Source organism: Colobus angolensis, unplaced genomic scaffold, assembly GCF_000951035.1.
Source record: "Colobus angolensis palliatus isolate OR3802 unplaced genomic scaffold, Cang.pa_1.0 Scaffold280, whole genome shotgun sequence".
NCBI classification, from domain to species: domain Eukaryota; kingdom Metazoa; phylum Chordata; class Mammalia; order Primates; family Cercopithecidae; genus Colobus; species Colobus angolensis.
Window position 1 is genome coordinate 3,151,606 of NW_012116044.1, and position 22,471 is coordinate 3,174,076.

Genomic DNA, 22,471 nt, shown 5'->3' on the forward strand with positions numbered 1-22,471 from the left:
GAGGACATTAGTAAGATGAGATGTTTTTGGCAGCAGACAACTTGATATTCAAAGATATCATACCTTCTCTAGTTTTTGCAATGTACATGTCTGAGCAGTAGCAAATGGAAATTCAAGAGGGAGAGCGAGAAAACATTTACATAATATTTGTCCACCTTAACTTTGAGGCTATATGAAGAAGCTGAACTATCCACAAAAGAAATTAGCTATAAAACAAGAAATTATAGTCTTGCATGGACTGCCAGGGACAAGGGTTAGGTGAAGACTCAGAAGAACATATAAACAAAGTAGGTAGGAGAGACAGGACAAAACTGAAGAACAGGTTATGGCCTTAATTAAGGACCTATCCAGTCATGGCCTATGTGTTTTGCTAATTTTCAGATTAAATAATAATTGTTTTAAATATTAGAAATATAGACAGATGTGCATGCAGGATGTGTGTGTGTGTGTGTGTGTGTGCATATGCTTTGCATCACTGGCTCTTAGCCCCACCTAATATTGCCACATATTTCATTCCTACAACTTCCAGATATTTCAAGTATGTCTTCAGGATTATTTCACTGCAATATAAATAAGTGTTTTCAGCTGATTCACAGTATTAGCTCATTTTCCCTGCCCTCCAGTTGTGGCCATGCTCTGCTGGGTCACACTGCATATCCCAGCCTGTGCCTTCAGTTGTGCTGGGTATTCCCACTAATTCTCCTTGGCATTTTTACTTCCGCCATGCAGACTAGCCTCTTTTTCTGGCTATTATCATGTCCACAGTTTAGTCTTCTCAGGTAATGTCACCGCCATTCCTCTTTGGAGGCCTTGAAACCAAAAAGCCCTAATATTTCCACTGCATCTAAAGCTTCATTTTCAAGACAGCAAGCTAAGGCTGTTCTCTGGAAACTCCATGGGATAAAGTTATAGCATGTTCGACGTAATAGTACAGAGGATGCCTCTCTCTCTCTGTGTGTGTGTGTCTCTCTCTCTCTCTCTTTGCCTCCCACCTTTCTCTCTGCCTTATTACTCAGACAAGAAAATGCTGCAATTCACAAAATAACATTTAATTTAGTTCACTTTAACTTAAATGATATGCATATGCCATTTAAAAAATTGGGGAAACATAAATTAATCACATCCAAATGGGGTGGTTGAAAATTTTTTAAATGCTAATAAGAATCAGTAAGCAATATAATACAATATTATTTCCCATATTATTCCAAACATCATAAACCCTAAAATAAAGTTTGTAGTTATCACAAGTTTTTAATCAATTCAGATTACATTTCAAAGTGCCACTGTGAACTGCCCAGACCAGGTGTTTTGCAGCTGCAACAAATTTGACATGCTCTGAAATCACCATGGAATCCTCTGGATCTCTTGGAATTATGGAGTAAAGTCTAAGAAATAAAAATTGTAGTCTGCCATGCTGGACAAATCAGCATGGCAGGAAAGACATGCCTTGGAGAGCATGTGTGTGTAATTATTTTAAAGAATCCCAAATATGACTATGTGAGTAGCTGTAGCATTTAGAAGATTTAATTTTATATAAATACATATATAATATAGAGAGAATTAAGGATTTAATTATATATATATATACATGAACAATAGCATTTTTCAATGATTTATTGTAAAGATGTTCAAAGATAGAGAAAAATTAAAGTGAATGCTTATATACTTTCCACCTACCATTAATATTTTACTATACTTGCTTTATCACATACTCATTCAACTGTCCATCCCTCTGTCAAACCCTCAGTTTATCTTACTTGTTATACAGTTTTTGATACTTTCTTAAATCTACACATGAGCCAAATGTAAGCTTTCAGAATATAATTGTTAGTTCCTAATCTGAGGATCACGGATTTTTAAAACTAAAAGATACCTTTAAAAACTCTTTATTGTACACACCTCATTTTTCAGATATGGAAATTAAGGCAAAATGAGTTTGAAGTTTGAGTAAGAGCACCCAACAAATTAGTAACTAAACCAAGATTAAAAATCCCTGCTTGGTGTTTTCATGTAAACATGCACTTCAACAGAGAGGCTGTGATGTGTGGACATGAGGAGGAGGAGAATTGTTGAAGTGTGTTCTTCGTTAGAAAATTAAAGTGACTTTAATAGATGAATGTGCAGTTGAACTAGCAGTAAGATTTCAGAAGGAACCAGAAGTGAGTGAAGAGCTGAACATCTGTGAAAATCTTCCTACTGTATAATCAAAAGAAAAAATACTGCTAAAAAAATACTCTAGCATGTTTTTTATGTGTGCCCAGTTTCTAAAAGTATGAAATATCATGGGGATGAAGAATTAAAGGTTGAGCCCTGGAAGCAAGAAAGCTGGGTGGGAGATAAAGAGCATCTGCTGCTTAAATTCAGTTTGACAGACTCATAGACTGTGGCAATAAGCTCTGCTTACAGAGTATAGAAGGGACGTGTTCTGTAGCCTATGCAATCCCTTGAATAAGTCCATTCCTAGAACGGTACTTAACTTTTCTATTACCCACTCTCGATATACACTGTTTCAAGGCACATGCAAAGATAAGAGTCACGACTCTTCTGAGAATGAATGTGTCACAATTTAAGGTACAAATGTCTCAATCACTTTTATGTTTCCATGTTTTGATATAAATTTTTGAAAAAAATTTAAAATCAATGGGTGAACAAATGTTAGTTTACATTTTCATTCATGCTTCAAACATGGTAAGGCAGAAATGCAAGGTTTTTTTCTTCTTCTTGCATTCCTTAAAACTTAAAAGTACTCAGGATTTTGTATTTTTTAAAACTCTTCAAGTAACTCTATAGATGACCAGTATTTGAGGGCTACTAGTATAAAGAATTCTACAGTAGAAGTAAAAAGTCTGGCTTCTAGTTCTGGTCCTATAGTGATTTATTAAGTGGCCCTATGTAATTCACTTCCCTCTAGAATTTATTTTATATATATAATATATATATTTATATATAATATATATTTATATATTATATATTCACATTATTTATATATTATATATTCACATGCATTCTATATCAGTCTTCATTGTCTTAATCTTGCAACCAATGTAAACTATTTAAGCATCAGGCAAGAGTCACAGAGGAAGTCCCTTGCTTTCAGGTGAGGAGAATATATATCATACATTGTGTGACTCTACTTAGGCCCCCTTGGCATAAATGATTATAAACCAAGCCCTTTGATTTTTTCTAACTGAAAATAATCGCAAGAGATACATTTACCTTGTTATATTTACGTATAATCAATACATATGTTTTATGAAAAAATGCTCAGCTTTACCATGAGTTACATACTCTAATATGGTTTTCTCTTTTATTTAACTTCAAAAAATGTTGTCATAAACCAATAACTGGATCTCACAATCATTAATGTATTTACCTGCCTCTTGAAAGGCATTGTCGTAAGACCTCTATTGTGAGTTTCAATTATAGCTAATTATTCAATGAGAAGAGTAAAAGAAGTTAATGGTGTCAACCCAATATTTTCAATCATGAAAAGAAATTGAAGGAGTTAAATTCTTTCTTATGAATCTCTACTGTGTGAGCTAATAATCTATCAATGTGAAAAGCTACCTGGTCTAATGTGTGAGTTGTAATGCATACTGTTTCATCTGCATTTATGTATCTATTCTTATGTTTTTTATAAAAAGAAACTTGTGGACCTTATGATACTAATAATATTAAATATTATTTTTAATGGACATTTGCTGTGTGATATAGTTTGTATCTGTTCCTATCAAATCTCAGGTTGATTGTAATCCCCACTGTCGGAGGTGGGGCCTGGCGGGAGGTGTTTGCATCATGAAGGTGGATCTTTGGTGAATGGTTTAGAGCTATCCCCTCAGTGCTGTCTTCACCACAGTAAGTTCTTGTGAGGGTTGGGCATGGTGGCTCACACCTATAATCCTGCACTTTGGGAGGCTGAGGCAGGAGGATCACTTGAGGCCAGGAGTTTGAGACCAGGCTGGCTAATATGGTGAAACCTTATCCCTGCTAAAATTACAAAAATTAGGTGGACATAGTCGTGAACACCTGTAATCCCAGCTACTCAGGTGGCTGAGGCAGGAGAATCACTTGAACCCAGGAGGTGGAACTTGCAATGAGCCGAGATCTTACCACTGCACTCCAGTCTGGGTAACAGAGCAAGACTCTCTCTCAAAAAAAAAAAAAAAAAAGAGTTCTTGTGGGATCTGGATGTTTAAAAGTATGTGACACCACCTCCCCACTCTCAACTCCCACTTTGTCTTCTGCCATGAGTAAAAGCTGCCTGAGGCTCTCACCAGAAGCGGATGCCACCACCATACTTCTTGTACTGCCTGTAGAACCAGGAACCAATTAAACCTCTCCTCTCTGTAAATTACCCAGTCTCAGGTATTTCTTTATATCAATGCAACAATGGTCTAACACATTATGAAACAAGCAAAGAAAGGCGTTTTCTATGATTGTTATCTAATTCTAATGAAAATTTTAGAATAAGTGAACTATTATTATCATATTACTTATGAAGAAATTTAGGAATAAAGAAGTTAAGTGACGCCTCAATTCTCACAATAAATTTGATAGTCCAGTCTTCTAATACAGTGGTCTTCATAGTGAGGTAGGTATATCTCTTAGTATATACAAGTAATTTCCAAGATATTTGCAGGTATATTAGGCCATTTTTGTGTTGCTGTAAGGCAATACTGGAGACTGGTTAATTTATAAGAAAATAGGTTTAATTGGCTCTGTGGGCTGTACAAAAAGCATGGTGCTGGCAGGTGCTTCTGGTGAGGGTCTTAGGAAGCTTTTAATCATGATGGAAAGTGAAGGGGGAGCAGGCGTCTCACATGGCGAGAGTGGGAGCAAGAGAGAGAGTTTAGTCGGGGGTGGGGGGTACCACACACCTTTAAACAGCTAGATCTAGCAAGAATTCACTCACTATCATGAGGACAGCACCAAGTCATGAGAAATCCATCCCCATGACCCAAACACTTCCCACCAGGCCATATATCCAACACTGGGGATTACGATTCAACATGAGATTTAGAGGGCACAACATACAAACTCTATCAGCAGGCATAAAAAGTTGTAAGAGGCGCAATTTTGAGTTCTCAGTTTTTTAATTATTCTTTTCTAACACTAATATGCTAGAGAAGTCCCTCATAGTTGAGCTTCTTCTATATTCTTTGACAACACTCCTCTCCTTTCACTAAACATGGACATTGCTCATCTCTTGGGAGTTTTACAAATTTTCATTTTAAATTTCAAGGTCATTAAACCTTCTCCATCAGATCTAATGCTAAGGGAAAGGCTGCAGTCATACTCTTGACTTTTAGTTCTCAAGGGTCAGTGTTGGGGCAAAATACAGATTTATCATTTTCCTCCGTGTTCTAGAAACTGATGTAGACTTCGACCTGCAAACTTAGTCTGGGTATTTCCAACAGACCCCACCCTCACAATGTCACTCTCAGATCAGTATCAGACACATGGTTATAACTCTGAATCTAGAGCCTAAAAAGCAACCAATTTAAAATTTCCATACATGTCTCATTTTATTAATAGCACAAGAATAGTAATATTATTTAGTGAAGGAGAATTAGAATAACAATTACTTGAACTTTAGAATTCTTCTAAACTTGATTCGAATCTCTTCTGGGTCACTTGCTACTATGTAATCTTGGGGAATAAGTGAAATTTGAGTTTCGATTATTTCTTACATTAAAAATAAAATAATAGGAATGACCTTCTGGGACTTTTGTTAGATTTTTAAAAAGTAATGTATGTAAGAACCTGGCACATTAACAGTGTTCAATAAATGATGGTTATTGTTATAATCATACTGTTAGTGTCATTTAAAAAACAGGCATTAAACTCACTCACTGTTCAAGATTGGCCCATAAAAGTGCTGAAATGCTTAAAGAAGTACACCTATGAGCAGCAGAGTCATGCTCTTCCTAACTCTTCACTGATTATGGTTATATCAGATTATTCCCTAAGTTTGAGGTTCCAAAAATGAGGGGCATATACTTAGGAAAAGAAAAAAACAGAAAAAAATGTTGGGTCTATAGCCACAGAAAAAGACCACAGGAAATGAATACATCTAGTCTCAAAAAGATAAGGCAAAGGGTGTATCAATCTCTTTGACTCTCAATTTCCTCATCTTCAAAGTTGGACTAATGATTCCTGTGCTCAGGTTCAAGGATCAAAAACAACTAACTGTGATGAAATTCTGCCACATACTACATGTGAAAATTTGGGCCAACTAATATACCTCTATTAGTCTCAATATCTTAGTCTATAGAATATAATTAATGCTAGGAAATGCCTTATGGACTTAGAGAATTCTGAGCGCCTGATACACACCTTGGCACTGAGCAGATGTTAGTTACTGCCGTGGCTGCAGGTACTAGTTTCTTAGGGCTGACATAACAAAGTACATACCACAAACTGGGTAGTTTACAATAACAAATTTTTCTGTCATAGTTGCAGAGACTAGAAGTCTGAAACAAAGGTATCAGTCGGGCTATGCTCTCTCTTAAACCTGTAGGAAAAATCCTTTGCTTCTCCTTAGTTTCTGGTGATTTACTGGCAGAAGCAGTGTTGTTCAGTGTTCCTTGGATTGCAGCGGCACGACTCCAGTCTCAGCCTTCATTGTCACATGGCATTCTCTCTGGGTGTTGCTGTCTTTACATGGCTATCTCATAAGGATGCCAGTCATATTGGACTAAGTATGGCCCCATCTTAACTAACTTATCCTACAGGGTCAGGATCATCAGTATCACTATCTTCCATTTCCACATGTTGTCTCACTGGAAGGTCTTCAGGGGCAATAACATGTATGGAGCTGTCATCTCCTAGGATAACAATGCCTTCCTCTGGAATACCTCTTGAAGGATTTGTCTAAGGCTGTTTTACAGTTAACTTTTCAAGTAAAAAGGAATACATTCCAAAATAATGATAAAATTTATACTACAGTAATACATAAACCAGTAACATAGTTTCTGGTTTATTTTCAAGCGTTATGTGCTGCACATTATTGTATGTGCTATACTTTTACACAACTGGCAGCACAGTAGATCTGTTTATACCAGCATCACCATGAACATGTGAGTAATGCATCGTGCTATGACATGATGATGGTTACAATGTTGCTAGGTGACAGGAATTTTTCAGCTCCATTATAACTTTATGGAACTACTGTCATATATGTGGTCCATTGTTGACCAAAACATTGTATGTGGTGTATGACTATAAATAGTTTTCTCATAAAAGCCTCCACATGAAAAGGGATTTTTGGAATGAGAAGAAACTCCAAAAATGAACATATTTAAATCTAACCAAAAATAATTTAAATGACACTTTAGAAAAACATGATAGCAATGATATCTCTGAAATTATAGGATGTACTCTTTTGTTGTACTCTATTTTAAAAATATATTGTGGATGCCAGAATTAAGTGATTTAATTAGTATCAGGAGATTATGTTTTCCTAGAAAAATAGCAAGTATGATGCCAATATTTCAAATTATAAACTTCATATTTTATTTTACTAACTACATGTAACAAATACTAAATAATATTTTATAGGTGTGTGCCAATTTTTTAAGATTTTCTTCTCATTGGTGATATAAATGAAATTTACTTTGAGGTACAAAGAATAGCTATTAACATTCCATCTTCTTGTTTTCTATAAAAATGAGGAAACTGATAGAAAAAACCTTGCCCATGTTTTCATAGTTAGTAAATCACAAGGCTAGAATTCAAACCTTGTGATTCAACTAACTTTTGAATGAAAATCTTGTCGGCATTTCTTTCATTATTTATCCATTTTTATTTTTGTTGTTGCTGTTGTTATGTTATTCACAATACCAGAAGTACTGGATATAATGTTAAATAGTAGCAACAACAGAGGGTATGACCAAGACCCTCTTGTCTTAGTCAGTGTAATTGTCCATTGATGAGAATTCCACGTGGGACGATATACCACACATTGGTAGGAAGAAAGCAGTTTTCTTTCTAAAAATAAATGTTTCCTATTTTTTTTTCCTTCTTACTACATTTCTTCAATCAATATTCGATTACCTTATAATAAATTGAAATAATTCTGTGATAATTTGTTCCACTAAAGGGATGAGATATGTATGTAGGGAAATCGCAAATCATTTTATTTGTGTGCAGCAACCAATTATTTAATGATTTGGGGTCTACTGGCACACAACAATAAACAACAAGATATGAGCTAAAGTCAGTAAATGTCAGGTGCAGGTAGAGGAAATAGCATGTCAACTTAATTCTGCTTGCTCTAATATTTCCCAGGAGAATGCTCAAGCAGATTTATACCATAACTTTACCATACTGGGTTGCTTTACAAAAGACCTTTTCTATACCAAAACAAAAAAGTTATACTCACCTTGGGAAAACATAAAGCTCCATCTCCAGAAACAACTTCCAGCTGGTCTTTCCTAACCAAGTCTCAGTGATTAGACTGAAATCATGTGCATTAGAGGCAAAGATCTAGCAGAAGTCCTAACTTTCAAAGTAACATCTGCAGAGAAATTATCAGCCAATATAAAAACATGTGCACTGTTAGTGAAATCGTGGAGTTTGCATCCTTTTGAATTTTCCTGCTTTGATGAGTATTTTTTATTCATAACCTCTCTAAGGCATTTTCTTTGGAACACAAAAGGATAACTCATATTCTATTTATTTTATTCTCATAAATTATTTCTTCATACTACTAACCCTAAAGTTCTGCAATGATGCTTTATTTCCTTTTACACCCACTCACCTAAACTTCCAATTCCAGAAAAAGAACAGCTGAAAACTTATATATTACATATTTTGACACTAACTGGATTTTTTAAAGCTCCATGTGATATGTTTAGTTTACTATAATTATGTGGCTCAAGTAATTACAATTGATTCAAATGTCTAAGATTAAAAACTGTAACCCAGGAAATCTTACTTTAGAAGAATCTTCCAGTTCTATAGATATAGTTGATTGTCCTGTCTTCACATGGGCATCACAAAAGTTATTCCATTTACCCACTTAAACTCACTCAACAAATGTGGCCTGAGTACCAGGAGCTATGGGGAATATAAAGGAAACAAGTCACAGTCTCAGCTTAGGATACTTATATCATCTGCAAAGGATACTATATTTTTCAACAGTCACAAAATACAAATATGAAACAAAAAAATCTAAATCTTCTTTGAGGAAATGACAAAAAGCAAGGTACAGAAAATAAGTGTAAAACGAGAACTGGTGCTCCTTAGTTCTAAAATTTCAGTGATTGAAGTCCATTTTTATGTACTTAAACATCAGTAAAAACATTTGTTATATAATCTACTTGCTATCTTCACTCAAAATTGCTTCCTTTCATAAATATTTAGCTTATAACTTTTTTAGGAAAAAAATTTTAATGTTGAATAATTTAAGAAAAACATTTTAGTCTATATTTAAAAACAAAAAAGATTTTTTTTCTCTACTTCATATGTGTATGTAATTTACAAGAGTGAAAGGAGAAACATAGGCAGGGTTAAATGAACTCCTCTTGAATGTGCAAAATTTATGGTTTTAAGACTTTCTGCCGGATTTTCACTTTTCACTGCAAGGAGCAAGACTGAAAGAAAGACCATCTGAGATAGAAACAATCCAACTGGATTCCTGATATAAGGAATGCTAAGCATTGATTTGAGAGGCAGCAATGAAGCAAATTTGTCTATAGCTATTTTTCCCAATAAGAATCCTATATTTTCTTTCAAAAGTGTCTGTAAGTGTAGACATCGGTGTAGATTTGCCATCTTCAATGTTATGCTTTCATCAGTCTCACTGAAGTCCAAAGTCAACCTCTTTTATTGTGCTTAGTTTGTATCTGATGAAAATGACAAATAAGAAAGGATTTATCTCTAGACTCCAAATATCCTTTATTCATAAACACACACACGCACACACACATACTCACTCACTCAAATATCAAGAGACGATTTCAGAACTTAATTCTTCATTTTCTTTCTTATACTACTCCTAAAACCTTCTCTAAAGAAAAGCCAATAAATTCACTCTCAATATCATATTATTGCTTGAAAAATCCAGGTTACTTACTGTTCAAGTCATTTGATTTGGATTATGCTTCTTTAAAACAAACAACTTGTTGGCATTATTTACTGCTACGTCTTTAATGTCTAGGGCAGTGCTGGCATACATGTACAAGAAATTCTTGTTGAATTAATACATACATTAAAGATAAAGTTTTCAGCCAAAGAAATTGAAAAATTGTTGGCACCATGAAAAAAATGTTTAATTTCTTGTCCCTAAAATACCTCCATCAAGGCTGCTTCCAATTCTATATAAGGCCACCTTGTAGCATTCTTCCCTCCCAGTTGTCTTCCCCCACTTCCGTGCCCTGACACTGAAGAGTCACCTGGACTCCGAGTCTATATGCAGAGATTAGATACCCCTCTGGGAGTACTAGAAATGTGATATGTCAGGTGAGTTTTAGCGAAGCCTGAATTGCTAATCCTCCGGGCTTCCCAGTCCCTCCAAGCTTTACAACAGCTGAGGATTCAGCCCTAGAGCAGCGCAGAAGACACTTCTGTGGGGTGCATAGGACTGAAAAAGGACAGGCAAGTTATTAGGAGCACCTTTCTAGGAGCACCTATATCAAGTCTTTCAATAAGTATTTAATTAACTGACTACAGAGTGAAGGGACAACATTGAGGCAGAGAATATAGATTTTTTTTTTTTTTTTTTTTTTTTTTGGTGCCACTTACGCTTGACTCTTGAATTGGAAGAGCCCAAGGAAAGGAACTACTAAAAATTCTCACAATGTGGATCCTCTTAGGTCGTAGAGGAATTTTGCCATTGTTGTGTAAGTAGCAGTAAAGGGTCACAGGACTAGCAGACATTCAACAAAGCTGTCCTTTATTATCATACTGACTTCCGGGATTAAATCCCTCCTAATGCACCACAGCAGGATCTCCAAGGAACAAAGACACTAACGTTAAATTTCAGTATCTTTTGGCCCAGATGATGGCCATTTAAACCAAGTTTCCCTTTCCATAACAAATCCTAATCTTGAGTGCCTATTCATTTTACAATATATATATTTATAAACTGAAAGAGTTAAGTCTTCTACTCAAGCTAGCTTGTAGTCAGTAGCTGACACTCCCTCTCTGCATTGTCTGAAAATTGACAGCAGGAGCTCCTCAAGGAAACCATTTCACACACAGTAGAAAGCCTTGAAGTCAGTGTGTGTCTGTGTCTGCTTTTGTCAAGAGGAACACAGCATGTTTGTAAACATGTGGCGTGGAAGGAAGATTTAGGCTACAACAGCAAGCCTGTGCCCCACTGGTTTCCTGTTTGTTACTCACATTATGTTACCCCTGGCAACTAATGTGGAAAATACACTGAGAGAACAGCACTTCTTTTCCTTATTATAAGTCCAGATTTGGCAAATAAAATAAAATGAAACCTTCTAGTTGCTTTCTTAATGGTGGGAAGTTTTTATATTCCTGTTTTGTTTTACTTTTTACTCCATTCACTTATCTCCTTTTGCTTTCAGAAACAGAGAAAAAGAGATAGAGAAAGACAGAGGAGCAGGAGAGAAAGAGTTTGCTTCAGTGATTTGATCTGCTAAAACCATATGGCACTGAGAACATATAAGAGAAACTATTGAATAAAAATTATGCAATACTTACAGACACAATAAATAAGTTTCACTTTCGTATCACAAAATAAATAGCACACGTATAGATCAGTGTATCCTAGATGATGTTTATTTATCATATAAACAGAAAAAAAAAATCACGTGAATTTGTTCATTCATTCATTGACTCATTCAGCACTTGCTTCACAGGAAGCCCTATATTGGACATGTGTATTCCTATCTTATCCCCTTTGCAGTAGAGTTTAACCAACATGGAAACAGAACATTGGAAAGTGAGGATACTTGCCCTTGGCCACAGTCTGGTAGATTCAGGACCTGGTCTGTTTGATTCCTAAGCTGGTGGCATCCCTACACTATGAGGTCCCTCCACATTGAGGATCCTAGTGTCTGAGGTAGAGCAGAGATGAAAGGACATGGGTTTTGAGAGGAATAAACCAAACTAAGAAAATTATCACTGAGAAAATTGAGCAATTAGTACTTACCTGTCTTGTTCACTGTCCTTTAATGAGCAACAAGCCCCCCCAAAAAAGTTACAGAATGGAGGCTAACAATGACCTTTCAGACTCTAGAACATATATAAGTGTAAAATGAAAAGGATATTTAGAAAAAAATAGTAATCTGACTCATTTTTGTGTTTATATTTACGTCGCACAAAATAATGAGCAAAACCCTTTGGGAGTAGTAATTTTCAGACTACTGTATTATTAAACATTTTATATTTTCCATCTCATGGAAGACATTATTTACTGAATGGCAAGCAAAACAATTTTACCTATATTGTTGTGGGAAGTCAGGGACCCCAAACGGAGGGAACAGCTGGAGCCGCGGTAGAGGAACATAAATTATGAAGATTTCATGGACATTTATCACTTCCCTAATTATACTCTTATAATTTCTTACACCTGTCTTACTTTAATCTCTTAATCCTGTTATCTTCGTAAGCTGAGGATATACCTGTGATGATTGCATTAACTGTACAAATTCATTATAAAACATGTGTGCTTGAATAATATGAAATCAGTGCACCTTGAAAATGAACAGAATAACAGTAATCTTAGGGAATAAGGGAAGACAACCATAAAGTCTGACTGCCTGCGGGGTCAGGCAAAAAGATCTATATTTTTCTTCTTGCAGAGAGCCTATAAATGGACATGCAAGTAGGAGAGATATCGCTAAATTCTTTTCCTAGCAAGGAATATAATATTAAGACCTTAGGGAAAGAATTGCATTCCTCGGGGAAGGTCTATAAGTGGCCACTCTGGGAGTGTCTGTCCTTCATGGTTGAGATAAGGACCGAGATATGCCCTGGTTTCCTGCAGTGCCCTCAGGCTTACTAGGGTGGAGAAAAGACCCCGCCCTGGTAAATTTGAGGTCAGACCGGTTCTCTGTTCTCGAACCAGCTTTCTGTTAAGATGTTTATCAAGACAATATGTGCACAGCTGAACATAGATCCTTATCAGGAGTTTCTGATTTTGCCCTGGTCCTGTTTCCTCAGAAGCATGTGATCTTTGTTCTCCTTTTCGTCCTTTGAAGCATGTGATCTTTGTTACCTACTCCCTGTTCTTGCACCCTCTCCCCTTTTGAAATCCTTAATAAAAACTTGCTAGTTTTGCAGCTCAGGTGGGCATCACAGACCTACCAATATGTGATGTCACTCCCAGCGGCCCAGCTATAAAATTTCTCTCTTTGTACTCTTTCTCTTTATTTCTCAGAATGGCAGACAGTTAGGGAAAACAGAAAGAACCTATGTTGAAATATTGGGGGAGGGTTCCCCTGGCCAATGCACCACAGCCTCCCGAGTAGTTGGGATTACAAGAGCTTGCCACCATGAACAGCTAATTCTTTTTGTATTTTTAGTAGAGACAGGGTTTCACCATGTTGGTCAGGCTAGTCTTGAACTCCTGACCTCAGGGGATCTGCCCACCTAGGCCTCCCAAAGTGCTGGGATTACTGGAGTGAGCCACCTTGCCTGGCCAACATGGTGAAACACTGTCTCTACTGAAAATACAAAAACATTAGCTGGGCGTGGTGGCAGGTGCCTGTAATCCCAGTTACTTAGGAGACTGAGATGAACTCTGGCTCCTGTCCCCCAGGCTGGAGTGCAATGGTGCAATCTTGGCTCACTGCAACCTCGGCCTCCCAGGTTCAAGTGATTCCCCTGGCTCAGCCTCCCGAGTAGCTGGGACTACAGGCACGCATCACGGTGCCAGGCTAATTTTGTGTGTATACACACACACACACACACATAGATAGATAGATAGATAGATAGATAGATAGATAGATAGATAGATAGATAGATAGATAGATAGATATACATTTTTTTGACTGGGGCAGGCGGGCTTTATTCCGGATGCTGGAGAGCTGTGGGCCCCACTTCCCCGCCAGAATGCCACCTGGTGAGGGGCTGAGCCCCGGCAGGTGTGAGCGCTCAGAGCAGGAAGGGGAGGATGGGCATGCGCAGGGGCGGGTAGTCCTGGAACTCCTTCAGGTAGCGGTGGTGCTTGCCCTTGGCACAGATAGTTATCTGGGTGAAGCTCACCAGGGAGAACAGGGCCACTGGGAGACACTGCGTCATGATGGCAAAACTGATCCAGGACCCCACCTAGAGGTGTAGTTGGGGCAGGACACCAGCAGGAGGAGCCACGTGAAAGGCTTCTTGGTGAGGTACAGGATCTTCCAGGTCTTGGACCCAGCGGGCCGCAGGTCCACAGGGCCATGTGGATGGAGAAGCGGCCAAGCACAGGCAGATCACAAAGATGGCGAGTGCCAGTTTCACCTGCTGAGCTCCGTAAGTAGGGGGCAGGTGGTTGATGTAATAGGCCATGCACGCGTTGAAGCCCCCGTAGTAGGTGCAGTTCTTGAAGATGTTGGGCAAAGGCATGGTGCCATGGGAGAAGTGGCGCACTCCAGCAGGTGTTTGACGTAGTGGAATGAGTGACAGATGCAGGGGAGGTGCACCGCTGTGTGCCAACTGGATGTGAAGTCATATTTATGGGCACAGATGAAGGGCACTGGGAAGTAGAAGAGCAGATAGATGAAAAGGACCCTGTGTACTCTGTTAGGAAGACCGTCACCCAGCTGATCTGGGCCCCCAGGTCCCGGAAGTAGAGTGTGGCCATAGCGCCCATGGGCAGCTTCTTCAGAACATCCTCATCCTTCAGGGACTTGCCCTTGGGGTCCAAGTGGAGGGACTGGTGGGCAGGGTACCACTGCAGATGGGTCTTGGTGAAGAGGTTCTTGATCTCCGCAATGGTGGCATGGGGCTCCACCTTGTCCAGGAAACCAGCTTCTCCCTTGTCTTTGCATCCAGAATCTCCATCTCTTAGTGCTTCATGGCTTCCTCCCACGGCGGCTACTGCTCCGCGGCGGCTGCTGCCTAACTGTGCCGCACAACACAGGGTCCCTCCGCTCGGGGTCCCTGACTTCCCGCAATACTATATACTAAGTGGCATTATGTGATCTTCTTTACAGAAGTCCCAAAACAATATTGCCTTATATATTTGGTCTTTTGATAGTTTACTTGTACTTTCTTAAATTATTTTTTGCCATCTCAGGATTGACTTTATATTCAGAAAAATGCTCAAAATGTCTCATTATTCTAGACAAACATTTAAACATTTTATTATTTAATTGGTCATTTACTCCGCAACCTCAACTGTAGATAATGCCTTTCAGAACACTTAAATTTGGGGGACTTGCTTAACATTAGAATTCACTGAACTTAAAAAAAATTACCGTCCCTTCATAAAAATCTTAGTGTTATTAACACTCATTCATATATCATACTGCTACAGTAAATATGGTACTGGAATCAACTCACATCATTATTTATTGCGTAACAAAAGAATGCCCATCAGTATGTATCTTAACTCTCACACACGTTAGCACTCTGAATTTTACTCTGAACAAATCTGTAGCTTTATTAGTTTGTTAAATTTAACAGAGGTAAATTTACAATGATTTTAGCCTTTCACTTGTGCAGGCTCCTCCATTAAGGGTACCCTAGCAATGTTTACAAGATCATTATAATTTTTGTGAAATTTCCAATCATAAGACATTTTAACCACAGTTGTTCTGCTGTCACTTTCCATACTGACTTCCCGCAGTGTCATAGGGTTTGGAATGGCCACACACACATTTGGAATCTGGCTAAAGAGAAGTTAAGTTGGGGATACTTTTATTTTGGGTTTAGTGGGATACATTTATGTGGCATGCTATCACTTTAATGCACAGGTAAGTAACTGCTACCTGTTGGAATGCAGGAATAGCTCCAAGTACCCTCCTAATGCTCCTGGACTCAAAGGGAGGTCCTTTGATTGTCATCAATCATGCTCATTCAAACAGCGTATAAGATTAGTCACTGCACAAGAAACCTGAAAATGAACCTGAAATTGTAAGTTCTTCTATGAAAGACATTTGATAGAGATTTTTCCATATACTTGACAGCAATCCGACATAACATTATCGATATGATTTACGGAGCTAAGAGAAACTTTTCCAAACGACTGAACAAAAATTCTCATTCAACTATGACAAAGCAAAGACAAATGTTTCTTTCTATTCTCTTTATAGAAAATATTATATTACTATAACGTTAAATTACACAGAAAAAGGGACAAAAAATTAATACAACTATTATGCTTTTTCTGGATTTTCGATGCCTATTGTATTTGTGACCTTGGGAAATTTCGAAATTTATTGTGATGTTTTTCTCATTTTCAGTAAATATTTGCATATAGCTAATATTGTATTTGTAATTTTCTTTAAGATCTCTACTTGTGTAAGCCTCCATACTACCTACGAAACCTGCATTCAACCCTGCATGATAGAAAACAAAAATAATTCTATTTATTTTCCTAAGAAGATTGTTTTATAAAAATAAAGTAGGCTATATATTTATTTCAAATTAAATGTATTTGCCAAAAATAAAAGTTTGTTAAAGTTTTCCTCTTTATTTTAATTAGTGGCTACGAAGTTGCTGTTCATATAGCAATTCTGTAAGGTTTCTTCATAGTCTGGAAACCTAAATCAAAGCAAATAGTTTAGAAATTTGTGGGGATTTAGTATGACCCGTATTAATTAAAAACAATGAATTTGTCTACTTTTCCTTCTCTCTGGTCTGTCATGCATCTTGCTAAGTAAGAAAAAAAAGAGAAAAATATCTATCCCCCCAAAAATACAAAATACATGTCATATATTTTACTGTAGCACAGCCTTCCAACTTGTCTGTGGTTTAACTGTTTCAACACTAATATGGGACCTTTGATATGTGCCTTACAGGGATGTTCAGAGGGTCAGTAACCTAATACCGATATAAAGGAGTTGGGAAAAAAGTGAGGTAGCATTATACATGATGTGTCCTGAGCAAATTGGATTATTCCAGAATGGCTGTAGGCTTAGTTTAAAGAATAATCCTTTAAAAGCAAAGAGATAAACCCTGGAGATTAAATTACAGCTTGATGAAATACTTGAAATGACCAACTTCGGAATGCAGACTTTGTCACACTTCAGAGACGTAGAATAGCTACAGCTACCATTTCTTACACTTGTCCCAAATAATATCTTGTTTTTCAGCCCTCTCTCCATAATTTGGAGCTTATTAGACTCAGCAACTTTTTACATAAATTCTGCAGGCAAAAAACAGGTGGCTGCCACTGAAAAAGAGTGGGCAGCGAGTATACTTTCATGCACCACTGATTACAGACTTTAATTTTAGTCATTTCTATCTCTCCTATTCACCCAATACCTATGTTAAAATAACAAAACAGCAGTTAGCAGTTAACGTTTTAAACATTCACTCGTATTACTTATATATTGTAAGTGCTAATATTGAAAACGCTTTTAAAGAAGTAAAAGTTTTAATAAGTTTCATTCTTATCAACAAGTGCAAATTTAAATCTAACTCATTTAGGGTGTCTTCCTAAATTTAAAATCATTCATAGACACACTGTGGACTCACAGCACTAGTACGATGGTGCTTTATCACAGCTGTGACACAATCAGGCCTCACTGAAAGCGATCTCTGAATGGGAGCAGTTTTTAAGTACAACTCACAGCTGATCAGAAACCAGACCTTAAGTTGCCTCCTTAGGACTTCTCACTACCTTCAGAGTTCTCTTAGCTCACTCTGCTTGGATTTTTTTTTAATTTTACAGCTTTCTGCTCCATGTGGCTTCAGGTAGGAGAGATATATCCACCTGGGTGCATAAATCTTTTCCTGAGGCAACACTACTTCCCCAGATTTGCGCAAACCTCTCTGAAGGTCTCTTTCCGGTAAAGGCTTTGTTTTCTCTTATTTCTTCACCGTTCCAGGAGACTCCTGTACTTTACAATGACCACCTGGTATGAAAGCTAAACTATACCCAAGTTACTTCTTTTATAAGCTCTTCAAGCTTCACTGTTTTATTTCTATTTTTTTTTTTCTGGAAATCTCTGGCACCAACTTAATTCTTGAGGGGATTTGAGACTTTTTTTTATAGCCTATATTTTAAAAACAATATGAACAGAACACTCAAGATCTCCTCTCTTCACTAAAGAACCCATGGTCTAAATCAGAACTCAAATACAAAGTTTCCCATGATGACCAGAAAAATCATATTGCTGGAAATTGGTTAAATTCTACTGACATTGTAACCTAGTTCCAGCTAAATAAAATGAATCTTCTTAATGAATGTTTTGTTATGAAAGTAGCTTTCCTTTTGCCTTTGCTGGCAAGTGTGTATTGTTTTAAAAGCTCATGGTAAGAGAAACACAGCTACATATATGGATATAATGCTCTTTGATCCAAATTTCTCTTCTGATATTTCCCTTACCTCCCATTTGCAATTATGTGAAGGTTTACGAAGCATCTGTGACACTGTTACTTTATCTCTCCAAGTGAATGAGGTCATTTGCTCTAGCTCTGCTCCAGTAGCTTGAGAAGTCCCCATTAAACACCCAGATATCTTTCTAATTGAAGCGAAAATAAAACTCATAAAGGCCCATTGGAAAATTCTTCTGATGTTTGACACCATGGGCAAATCAGAACTGAGGGCTTCTGCTTGAGCTTCCTTAAACTATAAAAGCATTTTTTAGAATGTGAGCCAGGCACTTAACCAGTATAGCTCTTCCAAAGAATTTCAGACATAACTCTTAGCTTCTTGAATTGGGGAAAAAAAATCTCTAATTTACAAAACAAATCACAAGCTATAACTAAAACCTTACCTTAGGAAATTATCCCTGGAAGCTACTGCATAATATTTTGTTATACAAAACCAGTTTCAAAGTAAAAATCATCCTTAATTAGAAGAAATCTTAGTGTAGATATTGAAAATGGACTCTCCTGAAACTCCTAAGGGAGCAACATCTCGACTCATATTCTTTTATTGATTCAAATAGTCATGACCTCCAGTGTAATTGTGGTCATGCTCCGTGTAACAGAGCCAATTGCTTTTGAATCACCTCTTCACTTAAGGTAATCATGAATGATGCCAGACATGTGTTTCTCTTCACGATGTTAACAAAAATTCCAGATTAAAAATAAATGTTAAAGATGCATGAGATGTGCCTGTTTTGCAGTTGTCCCCCTAGGTAGTTCCACATTTTATTGCTTTGGCAGGAGCAGTCAGAGCCAGGATTGACATATAATGAGGCTCCTATTCAGGTAACATCTCAAAAGCCTATTCTAATCTCACAGTCCTGAGATGCTCCTCATGCCTGTGATCATGTGAATTAATACTTAATAAACTCCACTTCATATCTATCCTGTTAGTTCTGTTCCTCTGGAGAACCCTGAGTAACACAGATTTTGGTACCAGGAATCGTTCTAGAGAAACAGAATATTAAGGATTTTTTTTTCATTGTTTTTGGGGTTTCTAGGGTTGGCTGCTTAATATAATTAGACCCAAAAATGCTAAGGACTCTACTTCTTACAGTATAGAAAACACTGATAGTCCTTGGCATGAACTATTTAGAGAGTTATGCAAAATAAGTGCATTTGGCCATGTTGATTCACCACTTGTGAGAGGCAAGGAGTTCAATGACTCTATACACAATATTTTTGACCATGTGTGGAGAACAAAGGAACATAATGAAGCTGGTTGATTGCTCCTAAGTTCAGTGGACAAAGTGATGAAAGAAAATGATGAACTCGGGGATTCTACTTCCTGGCTTCAGAACCAGATGCTGAGCCTCAAATCTGCTAAGATTGCCCTGAGTGAGAGTCTTATCTCCTGTAGAGAAAGAGCTGAAATTGTGGAAAAAGAAACACAAGCTCTTATCATGTGAGTGGCTGACCCACAATGAAAGGTGCATGCATAGCCTCTCCAGGTGTTTGCTATTAAGGTGAGGGTATTGATTGGAAAATAATGGGACCCTGCAACTTGGAATGGGGATGTGTGGGAAGACCCTGATGAAGCTGGGGATACTGACCTTGTAAACTCTGATGAAACTTTTTTGCTAGAAGGAGCAACTTCCCCATCCCCAGCAGTGGCAACTTCTCCTCCCCCATCCATGCTGCCATCAGCCTTTCCACCTTTGTCTGAGGAGAAACACCCTGCACTGCCTAAGGCAGTTGCCAGGCAAGATAATGTTGATTCTTCTCAGAAGCCACCCCCAATATCCCTGTTTGCTTCTAGGCTTATAACTAGATTGAAGTCCTGGCAGGCCCCTAGAGGTGAGATTGAGAGTATGACCCATGAGGAGATGTATGACACTTGAAAAGAACTACTAAAGTTTTCTAATATATATAAACAAAAATCTGGAGAATAGGCATGGGAATGGATATTAAGGGCGTGGGTAATGGTGGAAGGAACATAGAGTTGGATCATGCTGAATTTATTGATTTGGGCTCAATAAATATGGACTCTTTATTTCATGTTGCAGCTCATGGAGTTAAAAAAAGGTTCTAAGAGTTTATTTTATTGGTTAGCTGAAATATGGATTAAAAGATAGCCCACTGTGAGTGAGCTGGAAATGCCTGATCTCCCTTGGTTTAATGTAGAGGAAGGAATCCAAAGACTTAGGGAGACTGGGATGGTAGAGTGGATTAGTTATTTTAGATCCACTCATCCCAGGTGGGAGGGTTCTGAAGATACACCCTTAACCAATGCCTTATGAAATAGATTTGTGAGGGCAGCACCTGCATCTTTGAAGGGTACTGTAATTGATCTTCTCTGTATGTTAGATCTAACAGTGGGAACCACAGTCACTCAACTATAAAATTTAAATACAATGGGAATATTTGGATCCTGAGGTGGCGGGGGCCAAGTGGTGGCAAACAACCATCAAAGGCAAGGTGAGCATAGCTATGATAATGGACAGCAGAGACAAAGCAGCAATCAGAATACTCTGAAAGGGAGGCAGGGCACCCTTGAGGAAGGACCCCACTACACTATTGACAAATTATGCTGTTAATATTTCTCCCATCCTTCCCCAAGGAGACCTTCAGCCTTTTACCAGGGTAACTGTACACTGGGGAAAGGGAAATGATCAGTTATTTCAGGGATTACTGGACACTGGCCCTGAGCTGATGTTGATTCCAGGGGACCCAAAACATCATTGTGGTCCTCCAGTTAAAGTAGGGGATTATAGAGGTCAGGTAATTAATAGAGTTTTAGCTCAGGTTTGACTTACAGTGGGTCCAGCGGGTCCCTGGATTCATCCTGTGGTTATTTTCCCAGTGCTAGAATGCATAATTGGCATAGACATACTTAGCAGTTGGCAGAACCCCCAAAATGGCTCCCTGACTGGTGGGATGAGGGCTATTATGGTAGGAAATGCTAAGTGGAAGCCATTGGAGCTGTATCTACCTAGATAAATAGTCAGTCAAAAACAATTTTACATCCCTGGAGGGATTGTGGAGATTAGTGCCACCATCAAGAACTTGAAAGATGAAGAGGGGGTAATTCCCACCACATCCCCATTTAATTACCCCATTTTGCTTGTGCAGAAGACAAATGGATCTTGGAGGATGACTGTGGATTATTGTAAGCTTTACCACATGGTGACTCCAATTGCAGCTGCTGTACCAAGTGTGGTTTCATTTCTTAAGCAAATTAACATATCTCCTGGTGCCTGATATGCAGCCATTGACTTGGCAAATGCCTTTTTCTTCATTCCTGTCCATAGACCCACCAGAAGCAACTTGCCTTTAGCTGGCAAGGCTAGCAATATCCCTTTACTATCCTACCTCAGGGGTATATCAAGTCTGACTTTGTGTCATAATCTTATTCAGAGAGACCCTGATCACTTTTCACTTCCACAACAAATCACACTGGTCCCTTATGTTGATGACACTATGTTGACTGGATTCAGTGAGCAAGAATTAGCAAACACACTGAACTTATTGGTGAGACATTTGTGTGCCAGGGGATGGAAAACAAATCTGACTAAAATTCAGGGAACTTCTACTGCAGTAAAATGTACAGGGGTTCAGTGGTATAGGGCTTGTTGAGATATTCCTTCTAAGGTGAATGGTAAGTTATTCCATTCGGCTCCTCCTACAACCAAGAAAGAGGCATAACACCTAGTAGGCCTATTTGGATTTTGGAGGCAATACATTCCTCATTTCAGTGTGTTACTCTGGCCCGTTTATCAAATGACCTGAAAGGCTAGCAATTTTGAGTGGGATCCAGAACAGGAGAAGGCTCTGCAGCAGGTCCAGGCTGCTGTGCAAGCTGCTCTGCCACTTGGACCATATGACCCAGCAGATCCAATGGTGCTTGAGATGTCAATGGCAGATAGGGATGTTGTTTGGAGCCTTTGGCAGGCTCCCATAGGTGAATCACAGTGGAGGTCTCTAAGATTTTGGAGCAAGACTCTGCCATCTTTTACAGATAACTAGTCTTTTA

General features: G+C 38.0%; 1 pseudogene across 1 annotated transcript; it reads right to left on the reverse strand.

The window, feature by feature from the left end:
- Positions 1–13,965: 13,965 nt before the first annotated feature.
- On the reverse strand, positions 13,966–14,976 carry LOC105516426 (annotated as a pseudogene). The gene has a single exon (XR_001002485.1). The product of XR_001002485.1 is annotated as a very-long-chain enoyl-CoA reductase pseudogene (transcript).
- Between the last annotated feature and the right edge of the window lie 7,495 nt (positions 14,977–22,471).